Here is a 22265-nt window from a genome sequence, read left to right on the forward strand (position 1 = left end):
TTCCCTAGGGAGTTAGGGTTCTCCATTAAAGTACATTCAGGTGAGCCTTCAGTTTCACCAATAACAAAATCTTTTCTATCCAAGTTATTTTTTTTTATGACCTGGAAGCTGGAAGCATTCTAGGTCTCGTGGATGACCAGAGGAAAAAAAGTTTTAAAACATAATGTAGCCTCACTTGTCCAAGACATTCGAATGCAGTAGTTGCATGGAAATTAAAGAAATAGAAATAGAGGGAGAGGGGAAGGGAGACAGGAACAGAAGCTTTCTATCTCATTTGGGGAATGTGCTTTTCTACTCTGCAATATGTGTGCCTCAGGTTCTGAGACGTTTTTGGATAATAAAATATCATTCACATCTCATTCTTTCACTAAGAGGAAGTTTATTTGTGAACTCCTATCTGAATTAGTAAATATTACAAATGTAAAATATTTATAATGAAATATACTTTTCCGATAAACAAATGTAATTATAAATTGATTGAAATGGCCACTAATTCACATAAATGAAGTAGTTTGTTCAAAATAGCTGGTCATGGTTGGCCTATAAATCATAATGTTATATGAATAAAATAAAAGTTTTGAGTTACCTAAGATTTATCCAGTTTTATACTCAATCAGAAGCCCCATGAAGGGCTTAGACTAGATAATCTCTCAGGTCTTTTTCAGTTGTAAAAGTCTATGATTCACTGTCTCAATATTACAAATGCTGAGTTTATTGAGTCTGAATTCAGAAAGTTTTCCTGCCTTTAAAATTTAATTCAAAAGTTATACTGTAAAGACTTTAAGAGCTGGGAAGTTTCCAAGCATCCCACCTGACTTTGCCCTGTTCCCTGCATCTTCCTCCTACTGAGCCTTTATTGACTCACCTTAAACAGTGTCTGGCGTGTACTAATGCCCAGTCCATTGAGGACGCTGGTGCATTATTAGTCTCTGCTGTACTTGCCAACAGATGTTACCTTCTAAGCCTAACTTAATCTCTTTCCTTCTAAAATTATATAATGTTATGGTTAATAACTTTGGAGTCACTCCTGGGTTCAAATAACTGCTATATCACACCAGTTTATGGCCTGTAGGATCATGAGCAATTTAGTTAAGCTTCCAATGTCACAATTTCTCATCTACAAAATGGGAAAATAATTGTGCCTAATTAATAGACCTACTAAATAAGATAATACATGAAAAATACCATCTCTGATTTTTCTCAATAGTGTATTCCCATTGCCTAGTATAGTATCTGGCACAGGGCAAGCACTCAACAAATATTAATGAAGATTTAACTGTTTTATATAATTATTTTATTATTTAATTGCATATTAGCATTACATAACTATTATCATCAATAAACCTGTACTATTTATATCTCACACCTTTCTTGGTATAGAAGTGGTAGTCACATATTTAGACAAAAGTAGATTTTAACATTGAATATACATGGACACAAAGAGCGGAACTACAATAGATACGATTTTACTTGAGGGTGGAGAGTGGGAAGAGGGTAAGGACTGAAAAATAACCCGTAAGGTACTATGTTCACTACTTGGGTGATGAACTCATTTGTAGACCAAACCCTAGTGGCATGCAATTCACTCATGTAATAAACCTGCACCATGTAGCCACCAAACCTAAAATAAAAGTTGGGAGGAAAAAAAGTGGGTTTTGGTTAGGTCCTAGTTTGAAGTAGGAAAGTAATGTTTACTAATGATATCATCTCTTCTGTTTAATAATTCATTTATTTAGGAAGCCTTGTCTGAGCCAGGCTCAGGGGATGTGCCGGGCCCTGGGGATACTATGAAAGCTAAAAGATATGCAATTCCAGCTGTCATGGAGCAAAGAGTTTATGAGAGAGAGACTGATGCTAATCAAAGAAGGACACTAACAAATGAACAATTGTACAGCTTTGCCAAGGACCATGAAGGAGACAGACACAGCTCTATGAGGGGGCTTTGAGGTAGGAAGGTAAGTTGAAGTCTGAAGCAAAGGATGGAACAGCCTGACCACATGGGGGCTTGTATGACATGTTTTGAAATTTATTTAATAGGGAGTAGGGGATAGTATCATAATGAAGTTTGTGTTTCCAAAAGCTTACCTTGATTACAATGTGGAAGGTGAATCAGAGCAAGGCAAGGAGCTATAGGGAGATGTTAATGTCAATGATTTTGTACTTAATCCCAAGGGACGTGGTCTCCATGGTAATTCCGTCTTTGAATCTCAGCAGAAAGTTAGGCTGATGCCTTGTTCATAGGCACCAAAAAGGTAAAGGGGAAAAGACCACTCCCCATGCCCAAATATACAAACTTTTCTTTTCACAATTAGTATCCATACTGAGGACAAGAGATACCACCTAGGTCTCTGAATTTGTTATTCTTCTCTGCCACTTTTGCTGTGTCCACAAGAGAACAAAGCTGTCCATATTTCATGTTTTATATTATGGGCAGTCACATGCCCTCTAATTGGAGGATTGCATGCCAAACCAATGGCCTAGGCTCATAAAACTTCACTGGCTCTTATAATGATGGGGCCAGACTACAATGTAGAGTCATGAAACGTATCTCTAAACCTTAGTTTGTGAAAAGGACAGAAAAAAATTAACCATTTCTAGCTAGAGAGCTCTCATGGCAACCAAACTTTTAAAGGAATAAGGCAATGAGTTTATTCATATTTCATCCTGCAAATATTTATTCAACTCTTATTATGTGCCAACCACCTCCTGAATATTAAATGGTGAACTGAGCCCAGTCTTGAGAGGGACATCTGCCATATCATGTGATTTAAGGGGGAAGGCTACCATTTATGAACTTGCTGTATACTTTATATAGGTTATCTGATTTGTTCATCAAGACAACTCCACAAAATAAAAATTATGACCTCTACTTTAGGAAAGTTAGGTTTTGAACCTAGATCTACTGACCACAAAGTCCTTTCTCTTCCATTATACCATGTTGTTTACCAGAAAGGAGTCCCTTTTCAGAGATAACTCCCCAAGGAGGCCAGAAACTCTGCCATTAGTGAGTTTCCTTTGTGCCAAGATTCATCCTGTCTCCAGCATGCTCTTTTTAAAACCACAGCAGGATTTCTCAACCTCAGCACTACTGGCATTCAGAATTGGATAATTTTTTGTTGTGGGGGCTGTCCTGTACCTTATAGGATTTTTAGCAACAACACTGACCTTTACCCACTAGATGTCAGTAGCATCCCAGTTGTGATGACTAAAAATGTCTCTGGACATTGTCGAATCTCCCTGGGGAGAAGCAGAAGAGAAGAAGGTTGTGTGAACAGCCAAGAAAGCAGAGTTACAAGAAGGAAATGGTTGGCAGAGACAGCTGTTGCCGAGAAACTGTGTAAGATATGGGCAGAAACAAAATGATATTTGAGTTTGCTGATGAAGAGATCGTTGGTGACCTCAAGGAGCGCAGTATCAGAGGGTTGGTACGGTCAGAAGCCTGAGGGTGGGGTGTATGTGGAAAGCATGGGAGTAGGGTCAGTGAGGAGTGATTCTCCTTTCAATAAGCTTGAGAATACTGCAGAAGTGAGGCTGTGCCAGCTCTGGGCACAAGACTCATTATCGTTTCTGTATCTTGGAATACTCTCTCTGGGATCCTGAGCATCTATATAAGATGTTCAACCAGCCTGAGACTGCCACATAGCGGTTGTACTTTGAAATGAATCCAACATTTCACCTGTGCCTGCCAGGCAGCAGACATGCAGCTGAAGCTATCTTGGAGCCTCTAGACCAGGCGTCCCCAAACTTTTTACACAGGGGGCCAGTGCATTGTCCCTCAGACCTTTGGAGGGCCATCACATACTGTGCTCCTCTGACTGACCACCAGTGAAAGAGGTGCCCCTTCCTGAAGTACGGCGGGGGCCGGATAAATGGCCTCAGGGGGCCGCATGCGGCCTGCGGGCTGTAGTTTGGGGACGCCTGCTCTAGACCAACCCATCCACCTGCTGAATACCAGCGAGTGACCTACAGCAAAGCTACTAGAAGTGGAATTGCCAGCTGAGCCCCACATACATTTCCAAGCCACACAGTTGCAAGATACTATAAAATGGTAAGTTTTATAGCAGAGTGCTACCCAGCAGTGTGGACCTGGAACAGAGTGAAACCTGAAACCAGTCCTGGTTTCCCTCTCCTAGTCAATACAAAGACAGGGATGACAGGCTAAATGCCACCCAGTCCCCTCTGCTCTGAGAGTAGCCCCTAAGCATGTGTTTTGTGTCATGGTGATGGTCAAGCCCTCAGACTCTAGAGTCATACAGACCCAAGGTCAACTCTTAACCTCTCTACTCATGGCTTTGTAAAATAGGGATTTTTACAGGTCCCATTCATAGAAATGTTGGGGGAAAATGGAGTGAGAGGCATTTATGTAAAGCACTTATGCAGAGCCTGCCACAATAAATGCTCACTAAATGTTAGCTTTCCTTTAAAACATGAATTTTTCTGTCGATGGACAGCAAATCATCACATTCCATATAAAATGAATCTGACTTCACAAAAGTTTGCGCTAACTTCATCTCTCCCCACTAGAGGGACTAATGAGGCCTTCCGCTCTCACCTGCTTCTTCACAACCACAAGTCCATTCCTTTTGTTCTTTTCGTGGTTTCCAATCTCCTATTCTGACTATTTGACCTACAAACCTTTAAACACACACACACACACACACACACACACACACACACACAAGAGAATGCCTCTAAACCACAAGTTCTCCTATGGGAGATGTGTGTATTAAAGGATTGACTTCTGAATGCCCTTTTAGCAACCACAAGCATTTCAATTTTAGTCTGCATGACTTGTGAATCACTCCTGTTTGAAATAACCAGAAAAATAAATAAAAAATTAGATGTTGGGAGCAGAAATAAAGGCTAAAGGATAAGGCGAAAGAGGAGTAGAGATTTTGCAGTGAAGCATGGGATACTCTGAAGGAAGTTGAAAAAAGAACAAGATGCCTGATTCTTCCAGGAAGCAAAAAGCTAAGCTGTGTATTAATAGGGCCCCAGGCAGAGCTGAAACTATAATCCTGGCTCCTCGACAGATATTTCAAATATACCAAATTAGCCATGAAAGCAGCCCAAGGCCTTTTCCATCTAACACACCTTAACTAGTCTGTGTTTCTAGACCACAAGGGACCCAGGGTCTTGGTTGTGGGAGTTAATACTTCTGAGTTCAAACATGAACCAACACTGAACATTTAGGAAGAGGAAAGACACAGAGAAAATTTCTCCTCCTATTCCTGTTAACTGATATCTGAAAACACAGTTTACAAACATTTCACTGATTTTCTCTGGGAAGGAATTCCTGCTAAATTGCTCATAAGTGATGGATATTAAGATAAAAATAATTTACAGAACCCATCATAACTAATTTGAGTGGGTGAAATGTCACCAGAAATTTATTTAGTATGCTCTCTTTATTGTTTTATGTTCAGAAACAGAAAAATGTGAGTGGCAACCTCTGAGCCTTAACTCCAATTTTCACATTGTCAGAAGTTCCTTATATTCCATGGGCTTTTCAACAAGAGAGCTAAGGATAAATACTGGTGTGTGGAAGGGTTGGGCTTAACAGAATGGTAGCTGGTAGCCAGGCACTCTGCTAGGATCCTTTCGGCGCTATGGGAACAGGAGAACTTTGTAGAAACAAGTTGATTTGATGCCTCTTGAGTCAAAGGACTTAAGATGTGTCTGCCCTACTGAGAACTATTCCGTGGACCACAGGGCACGGAGCCGTGGACCAACCGTGCTTCCTGTCTGTAGAGGTTCCTTTGAGTATTAAAATGGCTCCCCACTCAATCCCACTTAGACCTCATTCCCCACAGTGAGGGCTTTTCTTGGCAAGGCTGAGCATAAGTGGGGAATGGGAAGAAGAGGAGCCAGATCTCACATTCATGAAGGGCTTGGAATTTAGACTCTTGGCATTTTCTCCAAATGCAGTTATATGATCAGTATAATTTTGGAGTATTAAAATATTAATTTATTAAATGTAAAGATTTAAAATCTACCACACATTTTCACCCCTGTTTTGGCATCTCTTCTATTTTTAATATATCTGGACCCTCAAAAACAAAAGTGGCCTGGATTCTTTCCATCTCCAGGAAACACTGTCCAACCCAGCAATCATCCACAGCACTTTCCCCAAAATGTTTAAAGTCCTGAAACAAAAGGAGTTAGATGAGGAGCCGAAAATGGGAGTGATAAGTGAATATGCAGTGGGTCTGTGCAGGTCCAGAGGCAAATACTAAAATCTATTCCATTAAGCCCCACTAGAAGGTACATCCCTTGAGAGCTGGGGCACCATCTTTCATCTCCATATCTCTAATTTATCGTGCAGTCCTAGAACACAGTAGGAGCTCAATGCATGTGTGTTCAACGGGTGAATGAATGAATGAATTAACAACACTAGCCTGGACAGATGATTCTTTATGCAATATATGATACTGTCAAATTCAACTGCCTGCAAGGGAATCATTTGCCTATGGAGTAGGCAAATTTTCAATATGACGCTGACTTCAAGCCATTGCTCAGACCAAGTGCCCAACTAAAGGAACATGAATGATTCTTAATATCTGACAAGGAGAAGTGTAAGTGGGAGAGGGGATCTGCAGCTGGAAAAAGCAAAGCATATTCCAAAACCAAAGAGAAATTCCTTTTGGATTGTCAATTATTTGGGATTACCTGGGCCTGGGTCACAGACCATTGGTGTGGATAATCAAGAATTGACTGCACATGTGGATGTCAAGCCTGCTTGGACTCGGGTATCCCCCAGTGGCCTGACCACAGCCTCCACTACTCCCCATCACACAGAGCCCAGAGTAGGAATTGGAGGCATAAACCCACAATGAGACTGTGGAGCAGAAGCCTTCTAATACCCTCAAAGGTTAGAGTTTCCCCCATAGCGGCAGGAATGAACTAGGGTTTGTCAAGAACTTGGCAACCAAAACAAAGGTTAGCACAAATAGGGTTGTCATGAAAAAGAGAATCAGGAGTTGTCTGTGCCAGCTGCATTTTCCTTGTTGCTGCAACCTTAGAATTGTCTGTCTTAATACATCACATATATTAAAAGTAGGGACCACTATGAACAAAGTTGCAGAGTAGGAATTCCTGCTGTGGGCACTGCCTCCCTTGTCTTCGCCTCTTTGTCCCCATCACTTGGCCTCCACCCCTGGCCCATGAGTGACTCACGGTCTTCCCTGGACAGCGTTTTCTGAGGATGATCCACCTTCTCAGCCTCTCGTCCAGCTTCATAACCAAGTTCCTGTTCCACACTCTGTTCTGACAGAGGCCTGCCCTCAGCTCTCAAAGGTCAAATCTAGGATAATTTGATAAATTAATCTGGTCTTTCAGATTAATGTGTTAATGGATACTCTTTCTGACAAGAGTTTTCAAGAGAGAGAGTTGCCCTATTTGTGTCGAACCCCCTAATGGAGTGACTCAGAAGGAAGCCATCACAGGGCTGAGTCAGGTGTGGTCAGCCAACTGGAGAATATTTTGGGTCTATGATCGGAGGCTCTCAAGCCACTGTTGGCTTCCTATGGCTGGATCTGTCTGGGAGAAGTATATGAGGATAGGAATTTTCTGCACTGAGAGACAAATGTAGAATGTCACTTGATAGATTTCTACCCCAGTGGGTTCCCGGGGGCATTTTATGGGTTATTCTAGTTTCCTGAGAGTATGTAAGCAAACACAAAGGGAGTCAATTTGAGAAAATATAAATACAGACAAAGGAATCCACCAGAAATGGGAGATTCTGTGGCCCATTCTAGTGAGGGAGGGCAGAGGACGCACAAGAACTGAAATTCTGCTCCAGATTGAGCTTTCTACAGGAGTCCTTAGCCTCACCAGAAAGAGTGGGATAATTTATAGGTTAACATTTCCTTTTAATGTGGATAGCATTTTCCTCATTTATAGTTAATTAGGTTAAGCATGCATGGGGAGCAAGGGAAAAAGGCTTTTAGTGATGCTCTAAATGATTAGTAATTTGAATAAAGTAAAGAATCTCTAAAAGATGGAGCACTGGAACACGTTGAACAGGCTTCTCTTCTAAGTGCTAGAATCAGCTCACTCTAATTTTGAAGATACTGTGGCAATTAAAGCACTAACGATAAAAAGACACAGAATGTGCTAAATATTTTGAACAGGTTTTAAGCCATATGTATGTGTGATATTAAGTGATCTCAAAACAAATGGCTTAAGATTGCAGATGTTGTCTGTTTGGCATCCTGGCAACCCCAGTGTTGAGCTTCGGTCGTGAATCATACCAACCTGCTCGGGCCCAGGGATAAACTAGTAATAATGGACAAGAGACATCATGTTTTAGCTTAGCTCCCTCATTTGTTAAATGGGAGTAATAGGGCTAGGCGTGGTGGGTCACATCTGTAATCCCCGCACTTTGGAAGGCCAAGGCAGGAGGATCACTTGAGCCCAGGCGTTCAAGAACAGCTTGGGCAACGTAAGGAGAAAATTAAAAATTAGCTGGGCAAGGTGGCATGCACCTCCCAGCTACTCAGGAGGCTGAGGTGGGAGGATTGTTTGGGCCCAGGAGGTTGAGGCTGCAATAAGCCATGACTGTGCCACTGTACTCCAGCCTGGGCTGCAGAACAAGACCCTGTATCAAAATTTTTTAATAAAAAGTGGTGGGGGGAGAGAGGGGGAAATAATAATAGTGCCCTTCTTCCCGGACTTTGTGGTGTTGTTATGATTAGAGATGATATATGCTTATCATTTAGCAAATAGTGGGCACCAGTAAGTAGTAGCGATTGTTATAAGTTTAAAACTTTTGTTGAATGGAATCAAACATTTCATCATTTCTTGTCCTCTTCCTTTTAACCAATCCAGACCTCTTATGTTTAGGGCTGCTACCAAATGCAAACAAGGTGCAAGTTTTACACCTAGTTTTCCCTAGCGTTAATCCAGCTGGAAGAGTTTCAATAACTGCTCCCTTACCAATAATTTTCAACAAACAAAAACGTAAGCAACACAAAGTCTAACTACAGTCTACAGAAGATAGGTTTTTTCCTATCACAGTGTATCAGCTTTAAGGCATTCTTGGGATATCCCTAAGCATTTTCTTTCCTTTCCTTTGCACAGACAGACAAGTGTGGTGTCACGAAGAACCCAGGAAACCTGACGAGGATCTGGTTTTGCCGCCCCTACCTGTGTGGCCGTTGGCGAGTTCCTGGACTCTCTGGACCTCTGTTTCTTTTCACTCTTCATAAAGTAAGTAAAATAAATGAGAGATTTATAAGTCTCAATCTACTAGTCAAGTAATCGGTTTCTGAGACACCAAGTTTTAATGGTTTAAAAGAATCGTTTGCCCCCATTTCTCTGGCTGACCTTACAGCAGTTTTCCTTTATCAGCCTCCTGGTGAGGGCTTCCGGGCAATTTTGAGTGGAAAGAGCATAGGCTTTGGGCTTCAGAGCCAAGCAAACTGAAAGTTGGATCTCTGCATCCATTTACTGGCCATGTGAGCTCCAGCAAATATCTTAGCAGACTGAGACCTCAGTTTGTTCCTCTTTAAAGTGGCTTAACTAGCACAGAGCTCACTCCCAGTGTCAGCGTGAGGTTGCAGTAAGGACAAACAGGGCCTGGCACATAGTCGTCGAGGAACAAGTTTCACTTCCCTTCCTTCCAACGACCAAACCAGACATGTGGTAGGTTTGCAACATCTGCTTCCCCTGTGAACTCTTGCATAGACCCCTGAAAGTAGTCAATAAAAAGGTGCTTTCTAACTACCTCTTGCACACGTGTGCATGTGCACACACACACACCCCTTCTTCACCACCTTGACTGCCTTTAACCTTTGCCCACCTTCCCCATTTTCCTCAGAAATGAAGCTTCCATGACAGCGAGGTCTAGGGAAGACAGGACCCTTTAAAAGCTGTGTAGATCCTGGCAGGGAGGGGTCATTGCCTTCCAGATTCCTAGCCACCCCAACCCCTACAGGCAGCTGGCCTGATGAGGAGCAGGTGATTTCTTTTTTCCATTGTTTTAATTTAATTCTAATTGAATGTAAGGCTGGAGATGCCTTCAATGGGCCCTTTTTTCTGGTTAAATTTCCTTGGGGAGTGTGCCCTAAGACCTCTCTCTTTGTGATAACTTATTCTGGCCAGCAGAGCCAGGGTCTATTTATTACATCTCCCTACCACCCCCCTCCACAACCCTAGCAGGAGGGGCCCCTCTGCAGTTGCTGATGACTAGAGAATTACTCAAGTGTGAACTGTTTCACTGTCTGTCACTTTGCTCATTAGGCAAGTGAGAAAATGTATCTATGGCTCTGTCTCACGGTCCTCATTAGCTTAGAGGCACATTTTTACTTCCCTTATTTGTTTTTAAGATGAATGTAGAAGAAACAGTATTTAGTTTGTGTTCCTCAGTATAATTTTAAGAAGCAAAAGCCTGGATAATCTTATTATCTTCCCAATAATTGTGTTGTTCAGATGGTAGGGAAAGGGTAATTGCCTCGACTGCATTTCCAGCCAGGGTAGAGAGGGGTGTAGCTGTTTTAGCTGTAGTAAGGATTCAAGTCTTCAGCACTGGGGGAAGATTATGGTGTTTTCAGAAAGGCGGTAAACAGATAACCCCAATAAGAACAGCTGAGGAGCCTGTACCCTGAGAATGTCATTTTGTTTTCTTCTAATACCCTACTCTTTGTAGGTATAAAATATAATATTATTACTACCTTTGTTTTAAATGTAATTCTATTTCTACCTAGAGGTTTGGTAAAAGGTTAGTTTTTTTTTTTTTTTTTTTTTTTTTTTTTTTGGTGGGGGCAGGGGTGGAGGATGGTGATTGGAGAGGGATAAGATTTGTTTTTTACGGAGCATTTGTTACAGTATTTATGGTTGTTTATCATCTCTAGATTTATTTACTGAGATGATAAAACAAAGCTGAGATCACCCAGTATCATTCAAGAGTTTGACATTCTGGTTGCCTTCCTGATAGAAATGTGTCAGCCTATTTCTCGTTTGCTGCGCTTGATTTGGGCTGTTTAGAATCCATTTTTGATCAGCCACTTAAATGTTGTTCCAAATTCATTAGCATCTGTGTGGAGTCCCAGACACGGATGCCCTGTGGCTGATAATTTAAGTGGAGAATGTCCGTCTGACAGGGCTAAAGGAAGAAAGAGGCCAGTTCTTGTCTTCACCTTAAAACTTCTAACACATATGGAGCACGTTAGGCTCAGCATTAGCTGCCTGCATTAGTTCACAGATAGGTCTACAAAACAGAACAAACAGATGAACTAGACTGGTAAATATAAAGAGTGTATTTCTGTTTATTTGCATTTTCAGATTTGACTCTTAAAATCTAAGAAGTGCAGAGAAAGCAGCATTCTGTTTTAAAAGCTTGATTCTTTCAGTAATAGTGCCAGTCGAAGTGACTGAATTTTCAGCTCCCTCAACCATTTTCTTCATTCAGAGAAATGAGAATGCACATCACCCATTCAAGGGAAATATAATGCATTATTATAATATGCCTTGGCCTAAGTAGCTAATCACTTTTTATTAACACTTTTTGGCCCAGGGAGTTGGGATTTCTCCAAGCTGACTGTCAGGGTAGGGATTCTGGGAGTCCATATTAGTAATTAGCATTGCAAGATCTTGACTCCTGGGGTGATTCAAATTAATACAAAATAAAAGTGCAAATTTCTAAATAGCTTTGGAAGCCATATCTATTATTAAATTTATGTTATTAAAGCCCTTTCCAGCCAGTATGACAGGAGTCCAAAGCAAAAGCTTTCTTTAAATATCTACACGACTCATCTTGGATTCTTTAAAATTAAATAAAAGAGCATACGATGAAAGATCAAAAGAAATTTCTGTACAATTGAGTTACGTCTTGGCAGTAAAGTTTTCCACCAAACCAAATCCCTACAAAGCAATATTAGTTTCATGGTCACAGTTGCTTTTGGACTTTCCTTGATACATTTGGCAGCTATCTTGAGAGCATCCAAAGAACCGCTGGCAACATCAATCACTCATTTCATAAGCAGGCGCTAAGAGGCGACGGGAGGGCGCTTGGCACAATACCATCTCTCCACCATGGAGCCCCTCCCAGGCAGGGAAAAAGAGAAACGGTGCAGCATAGAGACATTATGGAGCACTCGGCTTCGAATAAGGTTCTGCTAATGTGTAAATAACCTGCTTTCTCTAACCATGTCTTTAGTAGACTAAGTGGTTAATTGTTATTGATCAGCTCTGCCCACTGTTCCAATATCAGTCATTATTGAAAATAATCTCAGTATCCTTCATTAAGCATGCATCTGTTTCCATGGGAATGCATTTTAAACACAGAGAGCTACTTGAGTGTTATTGGTTTCACTGGTAGCGCCGGCACTGAGGGCTGTGGTTGCCCAATCTGTCATAGTTAATCAACTCTCATCTCTTAACACTGGCTGCAGTTATCAATGAGGTAAGGATTAATATTCTGGGCGAAGCAGATGATAAATCATTTGTATATAATTAGTGTACAGCAAGGTTACAGCTGACATGAATTTTTATCTTAATTATGAGAGAAATTTGTTCCATTAATTTAATTTAGTTTGCATGAGTGGCTAGACACCTAACAAAGTTAATCTTACACCTGTCATTACAACATTAAGTAGAAAGCCTCGTGTTGAGGCGCCAGTCTCACATCCTCCTGCGGATGAGGATAATGTTGTTCATCTTGATGTGAAAATAGATGATTGTAGACAGAAGATGTAAAGTCGACTCTTTTTAAAGTTGTCCCAGGGAATTTATGGGTGAATATTGAAGCGACTCAAGTTGCTGTGCTTTGAATGCCACAGTCCCCTTGCGAAATTACCTCTCTCCTGCCTTGCAAATCAGGTAGAAGACACTACATACAAGAAGAGATTGGTTGTTTTTTAAATGTATATATGCTAACTTCAGAGCTTTTGGCCAAATAAAGCTTTGCCTCATAACAAGCTATTGCATTTGTATCAAATGCAATGCATTAAGAAATAAATGTGTGCTAGTTCGAGTTGCCTATTCTAAGTGCTTCATGTTTATAATTGACTAGCAGAATTCATATAACTCGATTTACTGTACAAATGGTAATTATGCAGACATCCCAAAGGCTTCAGAGTACTGCATAAACCTAAACCCTGTACTAATTATCCAAGTAATCACCGTGTCTGATCAATCATATTTGATTGATAGATTAGGTGGGGCTATTTATGCAGTAGAATGTGATGTTCTTTATTTTCCTAAAGATTAGCTACAGATTTGAGATTTTAAAAAGGAAGAAAGGACTTGCTGACTTGGCTTATTTAAAATGGTTTTCGTATAGACTTATCTTTGTGATAATTATTTTGCCTTGATGTCTGACCTGGTGTAGGCAGAAATCTTTAAATTAAAAAAGGCAGGAAGTCACAAAGTTACAATACAAAATCCCTGAAAACAGGATGACCAAGGAACAACTCCAGAATGTGGAAACAGAACTAGAAATGGCATCATGGAAGAGCCCATTTCTGAAATCGTGCATTTGAAATATAAGCTCTGGCTTCCAAAGGACTGGGCTTGCATTTAGGAGACCCCAAATAAGCCTGCAGCTGAAATGCTAATTGCACGGTAACTCAGATTAATGTATTGTAATATTAGTCCACAATTATCACTTGGAGATAGGGTCAAGAAGTGTATAGTTGGTTATTCACAAGAAATGACTGATTTAAAAACAAAGAGCTCTAATGGAATTCAATAGTGCTTTTCAGTCATTCTGCTTGGCATCTCTATTACCTGAGATGATTCACAGTCCATTATGGGAGCTTCCATGCTAATAGAATGTCTATCTTCTGTAATACAGACACATCAGAGCACTAACTGGGAATCTGTCACAATGAATTTCATCTAGATTTCACTTCATCTCTTCATGGACTGTAAAATTTGCTCTTGTACAATGCCTAAATTTACTGTGGGTAATTGAGAGAGATCTATAGATGCAGCAGCACTCTGTTAAAAGCAGTTTTCCAAAGATCTATTGTAAATTGTGCAGCTTTGCCTCAGCTGGGGAAAGATTATGGCGAGCTGAATCTTGCCTTTACTAATGAGATGTTGTGGTGAGTTCAAAAGAAAGAGGGGGGAGATGCCTTAGTGAATTCCACCACGTGGAAAAAGGAAAACAAGGAAGGGACCTATCTTTCATTCAGAGAAAGCTTTGCAAAAGGGACAAGGATACGTTTGGACCCAGGCTTCATTACCTTCCATGGGAAGTGTAAATCAGGGCTGTGAGAGACATAATATTTTCCAAATCTGCCTGCATTTACTTGGCAGAAAAAGAATGTCTCGTGCATGGCCCAGCCTTCTAGCAGCTCACATTTGCTTCCTCGTGCAGCTGCAGGTAGAACAAATTCCATCTCTCATTTGCTACACCTTCTGTTTCACAGATTGTTAATCCTGACTAAAATATTTGGTATTAAGCTATCTGCATGAATTGTTGATAAAGAATTAAGATAACATTTGAGCTATTAAATATAATGTGTGCTCATATTTTTTCAATGGATACTTGGGTTACTGGTCATAAAGTATACATGCTAACCTTTTTTTTTTTTCCTTCAAACCGTTCCCCTTTCTTTATTTTACTTATTCCCATCAAAAGCTAAAACAGAATCACTGGGTACCCTTAACAATTGTAGGGCTTAATATTTGTTAGCCAATTAGAATTGTGATATATTCTACAGCTTTTTTCCTAAGCCAGGAACTGAATAATAGCATCATGCTTCACTGGCGGTGAAGTGAGCTGAGCCTTTACATTAGGAGAAAATCAGAATGGTATGACTGCAGTTCATTACTGAAATAGGTAACTGATGAACTGAAAAGACAAAGGGCATTGTTAAATGAAATGTCATTATTAGAGGTGCTCATGTTTAACAAATGTACTGTAAGTTAATTCAGTAGTGTTTTCTATAAAGTTCTCCACTGAATGTTCGCTGCTCATTTTTACTGTCTCTGCATACCTAACATCTCCTTAAAAATGTCTTCAAGGAAACAATGTCAACTCCCAATCATGGGGAATATTTCAACCAAGGTCAGAACCATCTTCTAGGCGCAGGTGTTTGCATCACTTTCACTGAAGACCCTAGCCAGATGCAATTGTGTTTATGTTTCTAGATTTACATGCAATACATTAGGATGTTAAAAATGCTGGTGGGGGAGGTGGTGGGGGGAGAATAAGCACAATCACTTTGCAGAAGACTTGAGAAAAATGTTTTCAGCTTAAAGAGTAGAAAAGGCAATGAAACCCCTTTGGCATCTGGGCAAAACTGTTTGCTTGACTCTGGAGGTGATAAAAATAATTTATGAAGCTCTACAATTTTAGCAAGAGGAAATGACCTCAGCTTTTGGCAATCTGATGCAGTTAGTGAAGCCTCTCTGTACTACTTTTATGGATTTCCTTGAGCTACATATTCTGTGACCTGTATTTCAGATTTATTGGCAGATACATAAGCCACATTAAGTAATATAAAATGCAGTGAATGCATCAAACAACTCAGCAGGGACCCACTGACAGCCGGCAAGAGGCTGCCTCTTCGAAGAAGTCACTCTAAATCGGATACCTGTTTATGCATTTGTCGAACCAGGCTCTGAATTTTTGTTTTAAATAAAGACATTAGTTCAAAACAAAAGAATCTCCAGCCAAACCCATAACATATTGGGTGGCAGGAAGAGGGTGTACAGCCAAGTTTAAAATCTAATCAAACACTCAGGATTTTGAGTAGGAACATGCTTTGCTTCCAGTTTGGGAGAAAGCACAACTTCTCAGGAGGAGAGAAGGGGCCCCCAGCATATTGTGTTTGATTCTCAGCAAAACAATGGAGTAGCATTTTGATGAGGGAGATGCAGAGTGACCAGTAATGTCTTTTGGGAAATTCTTACTGCCTTGATAAAGAGAAGGTAAGTACCAATGAGGAAATGAGTATTGCACAGAGCTATAAGCTAAGCACTCAAAACAGAACTGAGAGAATATGTGTAAGACTTATAGCCCCATCCCTGATGCCATCAAAGGCAGGGGCCCAATGTGGCAATGCAGAAAGAGAATGAGTATGGCAGTCAAGAGACTCAGTTTCTAGCTGGGTCAGCTGTGTCACCTTGGGCAGCTCCCACCTTCTTCTGCGAGGTCATGGCAGAACTCCTGGCATTCCTTCCAAGACAAAAATCCCTTGATTCCTTAAACAATGATGTCCAAATGATTGATATAAGATAAATGAGATGACTGGATTCTGGGGACACCTGAACCAGCCGTGAATTACTTGAGAAGATTCAGGCCCTGGCATTAAGCCAGGCAGAAAAATGATGGACATGTGGTTTCATGGGGAACTTCTAATTCACCTTCCTGTGACTGTTATATTTTACTGCTAGCCATTCCCTTTTAAAGAAAGCTTTGTGGGACTCAGGTGAAGTTACACTCCCTCCAAAAAAAATGTTCTGGGTAAATTCCACCCTATTATGGTCTGTCCAGTGGCTGCAAATTGATAGCCCTTTGTTGGTACCACTTTATACTGTCCATGTGAACAATTAAACAGGGCGGTTAAGGGCTCAGGCTCCAGAGTCAGGTGGCCCAAGTTTAAGTCCTGATTCTGCCAGTATTAGCTGTGTGATCTTGGGGAGGACTCCTAACCTCTCTGAGGTTTTTCTGTTCTGCAAAATAGGGATGACAACAACAGTTTTGTTTACTGGATGATTGTGATGTTGATATGAGACCCAATTTGTAAAGCATTAACACAAACACGGCACAGAGTAAAACTCTCAATCTATATTAGACATTATTATTATTGTGTTTCATGCATACCCATTTTGTCTTTACTTCACAAGCGTGTAATTCATTAAAGACAGAATCACAGTAGCACATGTTATTTGTGTTCCCTACAGTGTTGGGCTCACAATATGTTTTTAGAAAATGAGTACTGAGGGGTAAAGTTCTGTAACGGTGGAGAAAGGAGAACAAGGCATAATAGCAATAGAATAGAAATCTCTTCGCTCCTGTTGCATAAAGAGCAGTTGTAACAATGCTTACCATTATTAAGCATTCACCTCTTGCTTCTTGCCAGGACTTCACACAAGTTATTTCTAATCGCTATTCTGCCAGATATGTATTATTATCCCTGTTTTACAGAAATAAAAATTGAAGTTCAGGGAAGGTAAGAAATAATACACATGACTGAAGTGAAAAAATGGAATTCAAACCCAGGTCCATCAGCTGCCAACATCCAGTTCTACCTACATTTAGCCTTTCCACCTACACCCTGCTGTCCAATCAGACAGACGCTCCTCCTTCAAACAGCCAACATAGCTATCTCCTGCTGGCCAATGATAAGAAATTAGATGGGATTGCCAGAGAAGCCTTTGATGCTGAGTCACACAGAGCAAGACATATCACAGGAAGTGGCAAAAGCTGAAAGTTGAGAGTCAGTCTTCAAAAATGCACAGTATGAAAAGAAATGCAGATCATAGTCATTCTGGGCTCACAGCTTCGCAACTACCATCACCCAGGTTCTATTTGAAGCCAAACAATGGTGGCCTAAAGGGGCTGAATAATTAAGACATTGAATATAGGTATTAAATAACAACAATATGATACTTTAGGACTCAGAAATGACAGCCATGCCTTACACTTGCAAAGCTCCTCTATCCCCCTAGAATGTTCCCTCGCTTTAAGACAGGGGAATTCACATTGCCAAGGTTGGTACATGGTCTGAGGAGAAAGACAGGATTAGGAGAGGTAGCCAGGACCAGCCGTAAACTCCTAATTGGAAGTTTCAGTACAGGTTGTAGCTTGGACTAGAGCCAGCCAAGAAATATGTGGTTCACGTGTTGGGGTCCATATTGTCCAGAAGGACGTGGTATTATGAATGTCTTTGTCTGATTGGAAATATCTAGTCTCTCCAAACAACCATTTCCAGATCTCAATATTGTCTGCCTTCCAGAAATGTTTCATCCTAGACTTGAGTTATTCCCATTGTTTCTCCAAATGCCAAGGAGAAATGCTTGGGATGATAAAATAGAAAGCACAGAATACATTTGCCTTAGGTGCACATTCTTAGAGTACTTCACTGCAAAGCAGTCCAGATCTCTGCTAGCTAATAAGAGAGTTGAGGCAAGAACCACATCTAATAATTCAAAACTAAAATTAGACATTCACTTGAAAAATCCAGGTAACTGAAACAAAAACGAGGGAAGCTTTGTTTATTTAAATTATGAGATAATTGCCGCAATTCTCCAATTCCCCTCACTAGAGTAGACTTGGCTTGAGTGTATCAGTATCCATGGTGACTCATCTAATAAGTAAACTGCATTAGCTCTGCTACCAGCAGAAAGGAAGGGGAAAGGTCTTGAAATATATCTGTTATGGCTTCCTTCCAGAGCAAGGGATTTCATTATATCCTGAAGACATGAGACAGTTCAAAGAGATTTGAAATATAGAATGAGAAGGCGGAGGAGGAGAAGTTTGGGATTATACACTTGCTTTTTAGTTTTGATTTTATACATGAGAATCAGACGCTACAGACCGGGACTCTAGGGGGAGACTTTATTCTTCTGGTCCAGGGTTTTGTTTTGGTTCATTCTATGGTTGACATCTTTCCAAAAAGTTCCCCCGACATGGGTAGGCCTTCATGTTTAATCCCATGTACATAATTTCAAAGAAGTATGACAGAAAATCCTTTAAAAAGCACACATACACGATTTTCTAGCCCATGGCTGAAATGAAACTTGATGGAAAAAAATGTGTGATGGTGCCTATTTACTAAAATCCAGAAATGCAGAATGATAATAGGAATCATCCTGAAAGAGGCACTGCAATATTCCTGTAACAACAGAATAATAACTTGCTTTGCATCTGTCTACTTTTAAAATCATTTTAAAATTACAAGCATGTAAGCTACCCTAATTATTACTGTAAATAATTAATCATTTCCTTTCCAATCGCTTATTAATTAGCTGCCATAACATTGTTGTGAGTTAGGTGGAAGACAAGGATTCAATATTCAGTTATTAACACCTAATTAAAATATTCATTGTTTTCCATATGTTGTTTATAGCTTTGCTTCCTCACACTTGAAGACAGAATTTCTCTGAGAACAATGTCATCTATTTGCTTAGCTACATCGCCATCTGTTGTTGAGAAGTAGAAAATGTCCTTTCCTGCTTTTTCACATAAACAATAGCTTAATCCTTACCTCGGTTTTCATTTGGAATTGAAAAAGATTGATCCACAATATCCTCCTCCTAAAAGATTTTTCTTGACTTTATTTGTTCTGCTGCTGACTACATAAAATATTCTGCTGACTAAGGCCAATGGCATCATTTAAGCAGTAAATTAAGTGAGCCTATTAATGAAACTACAGTGAAAAATTCAAATTATTCCAACGTAGTTAAAGTATAAGAGAGGGGAGTTAGCTATCAAGTTTGGTTTACAAAAGGTCATCATCGAGGGAAATTTAAGATTTAATAATCCATTAGCCCAGGCAATGTGGCGAAAGCCTGGTCTCTACTAAAAATACAAAAAAAAAATTAGCCAGGCATGGTGATGCATGCCTGTAGTCTCAGCTACTCAGGAGGCTGAGGTGGGAGAGTCACCTCAGCCCCAAAGTCGAGGCTTCAGTGAGCCATGATCATGCCATTGCACTCCATCCTGGGTAGCAGGAGTGAGACCCACCCCGCCCCATCTCAAAAACAAACAAATAAAAGATTGAATACTCCAAATCATAAAGATATGTTTTATACTAACTCATTTTTATAATAAAAGCTCATGTTTATTGAGAAACTAATGAATCCTAAGCGCTGTTTATTCTTGCAACAATCCAGTAATGGAGACAGTACTGTGGTTGTGCCCACTTTACAAATAGTGAAACACAATCACCAAGAAGTCAAGTCAATTGCTAATTCAGTGGGAGGCTCAATAATTTGTGGGGCTTAGTGCAAAATGAAAATGTGGGACCTTTTGTTCCAAAAGTAGGGAAATGCCATTAAAGGTACTAAAACGCCGGGCACGGTGGCTCACGCCTGTAATCCCAGCACTTTGGGAGGCTGAGGCAGGTGGACCACAAGGTCAAGAGATCGAGACCATCCTGGTCAACATGGTGAAACCCCGTCTCTACAAAAAACACAAAAATTAGCTGGGCATGGTGGCGCACGCCTGTAGTCCCAGCTACTCGGGAGGCTAAGGCAGGAGAATTGCTTGAACCCAGGAGGTGGAGGTTGCGGTGAGCCGAGATCATGCCATTGCACTCCAGCCTGGGTAACAAGAGCGAAACTCCATCTCAAAAAAGAAAAAAAAAGAAAAGGTACTAAAACATAAAGCTTTTTCCTTTCTTCCTCAGTCTCTCTCTCAACTTCTTACGATTTTTTTATTTGCTATTTAATGTTATTTTAAGTAAATAAAAAATTCAATTCTGTCCTTGTATGAATTTTGCATTCATTTTTATATTGTGCAATATGTTTTCAATGCAAATACAAAAGCATGTAACTCACATGCAGAATAATCAAAATTTCATAATTCATTATTTTGTAGCTCATGTGTATATTTCACTCTCACCAGAATGGTAGAAATGCTTCACAAAACTAAGTCAGCTGTTTTCACCTCACTTGATATGTGTACATTCTACCAACACTGCTCATCTTTGGCTTACTGATGAGTAAGGAATTACAATTCTGTTTCCTTGTATGTCATCATTTTCAGTAAAAGTAGTTGGCCAACACAGAGACGTAACATAAGAGAGCATATGATAGACTGTCCTGCCATTCATGTTTCTTGGAATGCCCTGGCCTTCTTTCTGCATTCAAAGCAAGTTCTGGCTCAAGCAAAAAGTCAGTGGTAGATATGCAGATATGCCATGCTCCCCTTTCACTCTTTCAGCTTCACTGAACTCCCACATATTGTGGGTCCACCAGAATTCTGTGTTCACAAGGTGTTCTGTACTCTGTAAGGAAATAAGGTAGCAAAGGAAAGCAGACACCCCATTATTCTTATTGATTAACATATTGTGCTTATCTTCTTTACTCATGGGCAAGCTCCAATGTCCCGTCAGAATTCACTTGCAAAGCATAAGTTCAAACATAAAATCATCAATAATTTCAAGACAGTGACAACAGAGCATTAAAGTAAGTGTGAGGTTCTCTGAGCCTGGGGCCCTGTGAGACCATATTCATTGAGCAGGCCCCGAGATGATGAACACAGGCAGAATGACAGATCTGTGTCCAGAGTTCACACTCCTAACCACTGTGCTCTGCTGCCCCTTAGACTGTGCCCAGGGGCACCTTCAAAAGCTTCTGCTTTATGTGTCCATTATTCATAGACTTAAAGAAAGATGATGGTGAATGGAGGGCCTTAGAATTCCAGTTTTCTCATTTTATAGACAAAAGACAAGAAATCCAAAGAACCAGGATGACAGCCCTGGCGTCCTGAATCTCGGCCTCCTCAGATTGTCAAAATGAATGTAGTATCTCCTTCCCGTTTCCATCCCATCCACAACCCACCCTTCCTTTGGTGCCCCTGTTCAGTAATCCTACTCAGCCCCAATGGTTCTGGGAAGTGGACTCTCACCCTCTGCACTCAGGCCCAGAGGAGGACACAGAATGCAAGCAGGCTTAACAAAACCTTATTCTCCGCAGGAACCTGGCTACAGCTGTGAGGAAAGAGACACCCTTTTCCTCTGGGATGATGAGACATGACATCACAGAGCACTGAACTTGTCACCAGGTAAGAGAGGGACTGCCTGAGAATGAGGCCAATATGGAATAAAGCAGAGCTGAAATACACAGACAAAAACAAACCCCTCAAGGAGTACAGATTTTGAGCATCTCAGTTGAGTCCTAAGTTACATACATGAGTTAATATACTCCCCCTTTGTTTTTTAATCAAATTTGAATCAGGTTTCTGTTACTTGACTGTTTTCAGCTCACTATCTTGATATGTGCACATTCTACCAACACTGCTCACCTTTGGCTTATTGATGAGTAAGAAAATTACAATTCTCTTTCCTTCTGTGTCATCACTTTCGGTACAAGTAGTTGGCCAACACAGAGAAGTAACATAAGAGAGCATGTGGTAGGCTTTCCTATCATTCATGTTTCTTGGAATGCCTTGGCCTTCTTTCTGCATTCAAAGCAAGTTTCTGTTTCTGTTTCTAAAATCAAGTTTCTGTTACTTGAAACAAAGAGTCCTGATTGATACAAGTTTGGAAATCATTCTGTAAACATGATCATTAAAACCATGGTGAGAATGCAAATAGATCCAAAGATTAAGCTATAGGGAATGTCATTTAAGGAGAGAGCAAAGG

General features: G+C 40.5%; 1 long non-coding RNA gene across 4 annotated transcripts in view; it reads left to right on the forward strand.

The window, feature by feature from the left end:
• The window catches only part of LOC120368099 (uncharacterized), an 80293-nt gene that overhangs the window by 23618 nt on the left and 34410 nt on the right, over positions 1–22265 (forward strand). For all 4 annotated transcript variants that reach the window (XR_012517797.1, XR_012517796.1, XR_005582315.2 and 1 more), the window contains exons 3-5: positions 1737–1955; positions 9082–9210; positions 21598–21685. This is a non-coding gene — a long non-coding RNA (uncharacterized LOC120368099). The remainder of the gene's footprint in view (positions 1–1736; positions 1956–9081; positions 9211–21597; positions 21686–22265) is intronic.

Source organism: Saimiri boliviensis, chromosome 5 (assembly GCF_048565385.1).
Source record: "Saimiri boliviensis isolate mSaiBol1 chromosome 5, mSaiBol1.pri, whole genome shotgun sequence".
NCBI lineage: Eukaryota > Metazoa > Chordata > Mammalia > Primates > Cebidae > Saimiri > Saimiri boliviensis.